The sequence below is a fragment of the Equus przewalskii genome, chromosome 25 (genome assembly GCF_037783145.1).
Source record: "Equus przewalskii isolate Varuska chromosome 25, EquPr2, whole genome shotgun sequence".
NCBI classification, from domain to species: Eukaryota; Metazoa; Chordata; class Mammalia; order Perissodactyla; family Equidae; genus Equus; species Equus przewalskii.
In genome coordinates, this window is record NC_091855.1 from 24,663,733 (window position 1) to 24,672,487 (window position 8,755).

Here is an 8,755-nt window from a genome sequence, read left to right on the forward strand (position 1 = left end):
CGTTCTAGGGAGAATAGAAAGAAAAGCTACCCAAATATCCGTGATCCTGGAAAGCAATTATTCTCCTAAGTTTCCTTGATCAGAACGGGGTGGAAAAACATTCACTAATGAAGAAAACCACAGACATATTAATGAACAATGTGCTTATCCAATTGGAGCCTCAACAAAATTCAATGCTCACCAATATTTGTGGTACTAGTTTGCATCTTCTTTAAGAAATTTTTTTATTCATCCTACATAGAAACATTTTCCTACTATCCCGGGACCTCAGAACTATGGGTTTCAAAAGAGCTATCAAAGCTATCAGTTTTCTTGAGTGACAGGATGACTCTTCTAGAAGGAGTTAGCAGACAACGGGGAGAAAAGGTAAGGGGCAAAGCAAAAAGATGGGAAACAGGGCTGGATTTAGAAGAATAATGTAATAAGAGTTTTGGGGGGCAGCGCATAATCAATAGCATTTGATGGTTTTGATCACAATAGTTGCTAAACATTGGGAAAATCAAGAAACGTAAAGAATGTAGAGGTTAGTTCAATGAAAGAATACAAATTTGGAAGTCAGTAGGTAGAACACTTTCCTTTTCTATGTGTATAAAAAATGTGAGAAACGGGATAGGAAAAAGCCAGAGACCTGCTTACATTACAAAATTAGCTTGAAATCACTCAAAGGGTTAACCACTATAAGACATTTATTCAGATAGCCATCCGCTTACAACAAACATTTATTGAAACCTACGAAGAGCTAGTCATTGTGGTGGGCATTGAAAAGGATCCCTGGTCTCAAAAAAATTTAAAGTCCAGTAGGGGGAGACAGACATGTAAACTAAAGAAGGCGACGCAATATTGTAGGTGCTATAATAGAATTGCAGCAGACAGTATGGTATAAAGGAAAAGACTCATTCTATGTGGAATAAGAGTCAAGAAAGGGTTACTGAAGAAGAAACACATGCCTTACTAAACATAATATTGCAAAATCAAATTCAGAAATGTAGTATTTGATAACGGAAAAAGTTTAAAACAATGGTTTCATATACATCCATGTTCGTAATGTTTTATCATTAATCTCTATTAAAGGAATTTGCATAGTGTTTTCTGACCTTAGAACATAAGCGATTTAGGAATAGATAACCTTCTTTTGATACACGTAGAGTTGTTATAGTTACACAACATGAAAAATGTTTTCTTAAAGCTTTGTTTTGACAGATCCTATCAGTAACAGCAAGGAACAGGGACCTGGTGATATCCTTTCTCTCCTTTTCAGTTGACAGAAAGTTAGTAGATATAAGTCCAATCTTAACATCTTAATGTTATGGATATACTGTGGAAACTAGGAAGCACTTCTTGGCAATGCTGTTTACTTCTAGTAAAGAATACATCAGTGGCTGATATAAAAGTGACCAGATCGATTATGGTTCTGCATGACCACACTTGTATGATTTTGAGCCATTCATTTCATTTTTGGGTTCTCCAGGTACTTCACCAAGGCAAACTCATAAAGCACATTGAGATTCCAAATTAGTGACTGTCTAATACTGTAGCCTTTGGAATCTTTATACTACTATGTGGGGGGAAAAAAAAAAAGAAAGGTCCAGTAACTCTAATCCAAATGTTCATTCTTCCAGTTATCTTCAGCCTATACCTTAGGGTATCACTCTTGCTCCTTTGTGATTTTCGTTACCCTGTCCTCTCATGACAAATCACCCTGACATGTATAGGAAACAGGGTTTGAGATGTTGAGGATGTTTACTTGTTGAAGAATTTTATGAGTTAGTTCAAGAAAGATGTAGAAATCAAAATTTTATGGCAACAGGAAGTATTTATGGAATACAGAGCCTGTGGTATACGTGCACAATGAACACTCTTGTTTCCCATTATTATTTAGAGTATAAACTCCTGCTGGGAAATAGTTAAATCCTGGGATTTAAAAAAACTATTTATTATGGAGAAATTCAAACATAACGCAAAAGTAGAGTGATGAGTTTAAGGACCCCCATGTACTCATCTGCCAGCTTCCACAAATATAAACTCATGGCCAGTCTTGTTTCATCTCTACCACCCCCACCCACTTCCTCACTTCACAGGTAATTTTGAAGGAAGTTCCAGTCAAGTTTTTGGATTCTCCCAAAACATCTACAACATTTCTTTGCCTACAGAAAGCATCATATAAACTAGCCAGCTTATTGATTTATTCTCTTATATCTACCTTTTTGCTCACTCTTTGACACTTATCTGTTAAGCTGCTGAGAAAGAAATGGAAAATAGACATTTCCCTCCCCCCCATAATTTCTGAGCTTGAATCCAACCTTTCATCTGAGTACCTTGTGCTACAGTGATAGGTGTTATAAAAAAGAATGCATACATAGATAATAAAACTAACATTTTTCATAAATTACTGAACCACAGTCATTCTCTTTCTTCATTCATTTTTAATGGTACGGAGTACACATGCTGACTCTGAGTGAGATTGCTTTTTAAATTACAAGGTGGTCTCAATTTACTCATTTACATCCATCTCCAAACACAATGTACTACAAGGTAGGATGTGAAATTGCCAAGTGGGTCAGAAGAGTCTGACAATTCTGATAGAACAGAAGCTAATGATAAGAATTCATGGAGGTGATCAATGACAAGCTAATGTCTTTCTGAATGTGAAATTTCTTATAGGGAAACTCAATTGATACAGGCAAATCATGAAATTTACCATAAAAACAAATTTATGAATATAAAACAATTTCTTAGTGAAACTCATAATAATAGGTCTGTATGCCTATTCTCTAAAGTCATTCTCTTTCTTTTAGTCATCAAACATTCCCCAAAGATAATACTCTTCCATTAGAGATCTGGCATCTTCTCAACTACTTACCATTCCAGAACAACCCCCAGCCCACAAAAGGATGAATGGTGTTTTGGAGAGTTTTATACAAAATATAATATCTTTCCCCATATCAATGATCATTAAGGGAAAGGGTCGAGGGCAGGAGGGGAGATGTATCTGCTTCTGTTTGAGTGTCTACATTTTCTTCAACAGAAAGTATAAAATTTTACCTGATGCTATGCCAGAATAGTGTACTTGAATATGCATGTACGTTAAATTTTGTAAGTGTGCTTTGCTATATTGGAAAACATATTCAAATAATAAATCTCAATAAATGAAAATGACTTTCTTTTTCTGCAGTATATAAAAATGCCAGGGCAATCTGCTTTCCATGTTCAGACAACAAAGAGCTAAACATTGAGTGATACCCAACTTTATGAGACACATAAAAATGAAATAAAAATGGGTAAGAAGATAAACATTTAAAGAGATAAACATTGTCAAACAGAAATGATTACAAAGTTTGTAACAATCTGCAGTTTTCATTGTTTTCTATTTACCTAGCTTTCCCCACTATGAATTTCTTTTGCTCATTTCCTTTCTTTTAATAATGTATGTTCTCATAATCATTGACATTAAAGTAAAAGATATGAAACAGAACTCAGTTCATATTTATTGGTAGAAATATAAGTAACTTGAAAATGCAAAAATTTTCCTTATATATTTATTTGAATGCTTCCTCTAGCTACTGTCCTTTAATAGCTCTGGAAAATTGAACTCCTTTTTCACCAGGGTACTGTCTCTTCACCTTGAACTATATGAAAATACCACATTCAACCTTTTTTGACCAAGAAAAACAGCAATTTCCTATTGTTTAACCTAATACTATTTCAAATAGCAAAAGGTCTACAGATTGCTATTGCACTTGAGCTACATGTTCATTTCCTGGTGAAATGCACAGAGAAAAATGGAAGTGTCATTTTCGTTGGTGTACCCTTGACATTATTATTTTAAATTTTTTTAATTATATCATATTAATAATGAAAAACAAATTCATATTATTTTTTTTAGTCTGGCCTGTCAATGACTCTGTCATTGGCCTAATGTAGTCCCGGGAAGAACCGATATCCCTTCCCAATTAGCGTGTGCAATAGATACAGTAGTTCCTTCTTCAAAATGATGACACCTAAAATATATGTTAGAACATGGAATGTCTATATTTATAAAACCCAGTAAAACCTTTGGCTAGAAAATATTCTGTAGACAACATGTTGTTTTGTTATTAACAAATTATTCATGCTTATTCTATAGAAATGAAGAGGAAAAGAGAACAGTTTAAGTTTTAGAAGTAGAAAGGCCAGCTTGAATAGGAGACCAACATTAAACAAGTCAAGCTATGTAAGGACAGTACTCAATTTAGCAGGAAAGGACTTCTGTTACAATCTAAAAGTTTGAGATTTTACTTAGGTACACAAAAAGTTGAAAAGGTGACAAACATTTTTAGGGTACAGAATAATTTCTTCTCTGAGCAAACAGGATATCTCTGATACTCCTCAGGCTATTATTCTTAACGGGAACTTTTGTAAGACTTGGTTTCTGAGTTGCCTTTTCAATTTGGGAGTTAGTTTAGTCTTTCTCTGTTGTAGCCAAAGTTAAATAAACTCCATAAAGCAGATCAAATACATTCTTTAGACAGGAAATCACTACTTTGATCACTCCTGTGACCCACCTTCATTAAATTTGTCAAAATAAAATAAAGTAAAAGGAACGAAATGTGAGTTATATGATAGGCCACCAAGCAAAGGCCTGATTGTCTTCTCACATATTTCTTCCTTTCTAATAATGTTAACATCAACAAAAACAGCACCAACAAGTAACAATAGCTGACACTTACTGAGCACTTCTTAGGGACCAGTCACTCTTCTAAATGTTTTAATTGTATTAAGTCATTTAACCTTCATAACAATCTTATGGCCTAAATACCACTATTAGGCCCATTTCATAAACACAAAACCAAGACTCAGGGACGGTTGAAGCAAATTGCCAAAAGTCACAATGTTTGAATCCCAGAATCATCATGCTGGAAGTGCCCATAAAGCACACCACCAGTTTATCCCTCAATTTGCATGGTAGGCTAAAAAATGCCCCCTCCCCAAAGAAAGATATTAAATCCTAATGCCTGGAATCTGTAAATGTTACTTTATTTTGAAAAATGTCTTTGCAGATCTTGTTAAGGATCTTGAGATGGGGAGAATATTCTGGATTATCCAGGTGGGCCCTAGATGCCATCTCGTGCATCCTTGTAAAAGGGAAGCAGAGGGAGATTTCACACTCACACACACACTCACACACACGCGCACACACACACACACACAGGAAAAGGCAATGAGAAGACAGAGCAGGAAAGATTTGAAGGTGTTAGCCTTGAAGATTGGAGTGATGTGGTCACAAGCCAAAGGATGTCAGCTGGAAGAGGGAAGGAAAGGATTTTTCCCCAGGGGGGAGAGTGAACCTACTGATGCCTTATTTTGGCCCAATGATACTGATTTCAGTCTTCCAGCCTCCAGATCTGTGAGAGAATGAATTTCTATTGTTTAAAGCCAACCAGTTTTTGGTAATCCCTTACAGCAGCCACAGGAAACTAATACAGGCTGCAATCAGAAGAATATTTAAACTGTTGCACATGTTAAAAGTTCCTGTTTTAGGGGCTGGCCTGGTGATGCAGCAGTTAAGTTGGCACATTCCGCTTCACCAGCCTGGGGGTCACCAGTGCAGATCCCAAGTCCAGACCTATGCACTGCTTATCAAGCCATGCTGTGGCAGGTGTCCCATGTATAAAATAGAGGGGGGTGGGCAGGGATGTTAGCTCAGGGCCAGTCTTCCTCAGCAAAAAGAGGAGGATTGGCAGCAGATGTTAGCTCAGGGCTAATCTTCTTCCAAATAAATCCTGTTTTAAAAAACTTTAAAGAAGAGACTTAAAAGTTTTTCTTCAGTATCACACTACAGCATTTGACCATCTCACTCTCAGGAAGTAATCTCTTCTAATTTATAAATCATCCACTTCCTTTTGCTCCATCTTCTATAAGAACAAATATTAGCTTATTTTTGTCTTTTATGATAGTCCTCCATACTCTAAGTGACTTCATATCACTGTTAAATTCCATAGGATGAATAAAGCTTTTTATTTAGTTTCTATGGGACTAATTTCTGATGTTACAATTATCTTTCTAGTTTTCCTCTGATATCCCACTATAGCAAAACTCAGAAATGGTTCCAGAATTCAAATAAACTAGATTTTTTGCAAGGTCAAAGTTAATGGAAAGATGTATGGAATTGAGTGACTGTAGTGATGTGATTTTCAAAATTTATAATTGATCTTTAACTTAAAAACACTTAGATTAATTCAGCCAAAAATTCCTCTAACATTAACCGTGATTATATATTCCGTAGGCATTATTATCAATTCCACAAAATTGCTTTTAGTCATTTAAATAGACAGTCAAGAAATTGTTCAATAATATCATCTGTGTCTTCTACATTTAGAATTTAATCTATAAGGTAGTAAATCAAATTGAAGCAACAAATATTTACTTAGTGATGGCAGACTAGATTTTTGCATAACGACAAATACAGGGGACATCATGACGTCTAGTTTATTTAGGAAAATTACAGAGACACTTACTTGCCGTAAGCTCTGGCAGGTTTTACACCAAGCTGACTGTTCATTCTGAAACAGCAACCAGATTACTCCATCATAGGCTAGCCAACAGAGGTGAATCTGTCCACCCCAATCCATTTCTTTCTCAGTGAAAGTAAAAATAGGGTTCAGAAATCAGAACTTGTTTTACTCAAGTCAGTCGATGTAGCCATAATTAACAGTCAAAGAGACTTGGGCACTCATTGGTAGAAAGGATGCATTTCAATCACCCGTAAAACTTTTTCAACATATCATCATCAAAAAGACTCTACTTTACGCACTGCTTTAGACCAGGGCTTCTCAAACTCAACACTGTTGACATTTTGGGGCAGACAATTCTTTGTTGTGGGCACTGTCCTTTGCATTGTAAGATATTTAGCAGGATCCCTGGTATCTATCTACTAGATGCTACTTGCTTCACCTCACCCAATCCTCCAATCAAAAATGTCTCCAGATATTGTCAAATGTCTTGTGGGGAACAAAATCAACCCACTGAAAACAACTATTTTAGTACAAGCATAAAAGCTAATTGATATAGCCAATTGGCCAAAATGGGATAAGTTAAGAAACAAAGAGTGGAATGAATGTCTCTTTCACATCAGTCTTGCTTTAAAGGAAGTCATAAATTGTAAGGCAGACTAACAAGGACCTCCTTTAACATGGGAGATTGACTTCTTTAAAAGAACAATTGAGAATTTACTTTTAATCAGACAATTTTGTGAACAATCTCTAGGCCAGAGGACAGCCTGTTCATGTTCCATATCTCTTCACCAGTTTTTAACTTAGGTTTCTGGGAATGAGGACTTTAAAACTAATCCTTGATTTGCATGGATTACACACTGACATTCAGGGCAGACGTGCATCGACAGCAGTTCTATTCATATATGTATCTAGAGCATACGGAGGCGATGTTCCTGCGTCAGATATTAGCAGTTTCATTAATTTAAGTGGTCAACAGGCAGATTGCTAATTCCTTGGGTGATTTAGCAGTGGAGGTAAAGAGAAAAGGACTTAGGAAAAGGCCACTTGAGATGGCTTTCCCTTTTTCACCCCTCAAAAGGGATCCCTGTTCTTTCGACAGAAGATGGAAATAAAACTAAGTGATGTTGGTCATGAGGCTCCCAATAGTGATAAGATAGCATGACGTTTAAGAGAAATAGAAACATATGAAGCAGATTTTTAGCGCTTTATTTTCAAAATAGTAAAAAAAATATAAGAACACAAAAAATGTCTTAAAATCCATAAATAGAATGGATTTTTGTGAATGTTTGCAGAAATGACACTGAGTTGCTAGAACTCTTAAAAGCTTCTACTTGCACTGTGATTTCTCTTCAAATCATGTAAATAATTGACTTTTTTAATAATGTCAGGAGTTAACATGATACTCTCTAGACATCTATACTATTTGTGTTAAGGTCAAAAAATGACAACTCTGCTTTCAAATCGAAATAATCCTCACAATCCCAAAAGATAATCCATTTCAGTGTTCCTCCTATTACCGAGTGAGGGCAAAGCTTAATAGCTGGCTTTCACTTCTAATACCTTCAGCCAGCAATTCATTTCTGCCCATCTCGCAAAGATAATGCATGTACAAACAAATATGGGCATGTATTTATTGTTATTATTTTTAATCAGACATCATTTGTGAGAGTATATGGGCAAAGTTGTTGTAAGCTTCCCATTCCTGGCATCACAACCACTCCCTTGCAAGGCAAAGGACGCAAGCCCTGCCCCAACTCTTGTTACAGCAAGTCAAGGGCCTCCGCTGAGGAGTTCTTTCACAGTCATGCAACAATGAGTACAAGAAGTTCCACAGACCAAAAGTAGATGGGGCCGGTTCTGGTTGCCAGATATGCATTCCTGCCCCTCTTTCTGATTAAGTGTTTTGCTCTTTTGACTGAGGGAGTTTCAGTGGGTGAGGAAAACTACTCTTGAATTGTCATCTCTTAAGAGGAAGCTGACAGTGCTAATAGTTCAAGCACAGGTTGATAGATGAGACTGTTCCAACCTGAGAGGCTAGCAGTCTTTGTAACTGTCAGGATCAGGTAAGCAGTTTCACCTGCCAAATTTCTGGTCTCTCTCCCGCACCTCCTACCCCGCCCAAAGAGAGAGAGGAGCACTACTGTTACTGAAAATAGAAGTCTCATGTGATCTGAGTTCTGTTGACTTTGCAGATCCAAGGACTTTGACTCGCAAATTGGGAGAGTCCTCCACCAGTTTTCCTTAGTCAGTAATGTAGCATAAAG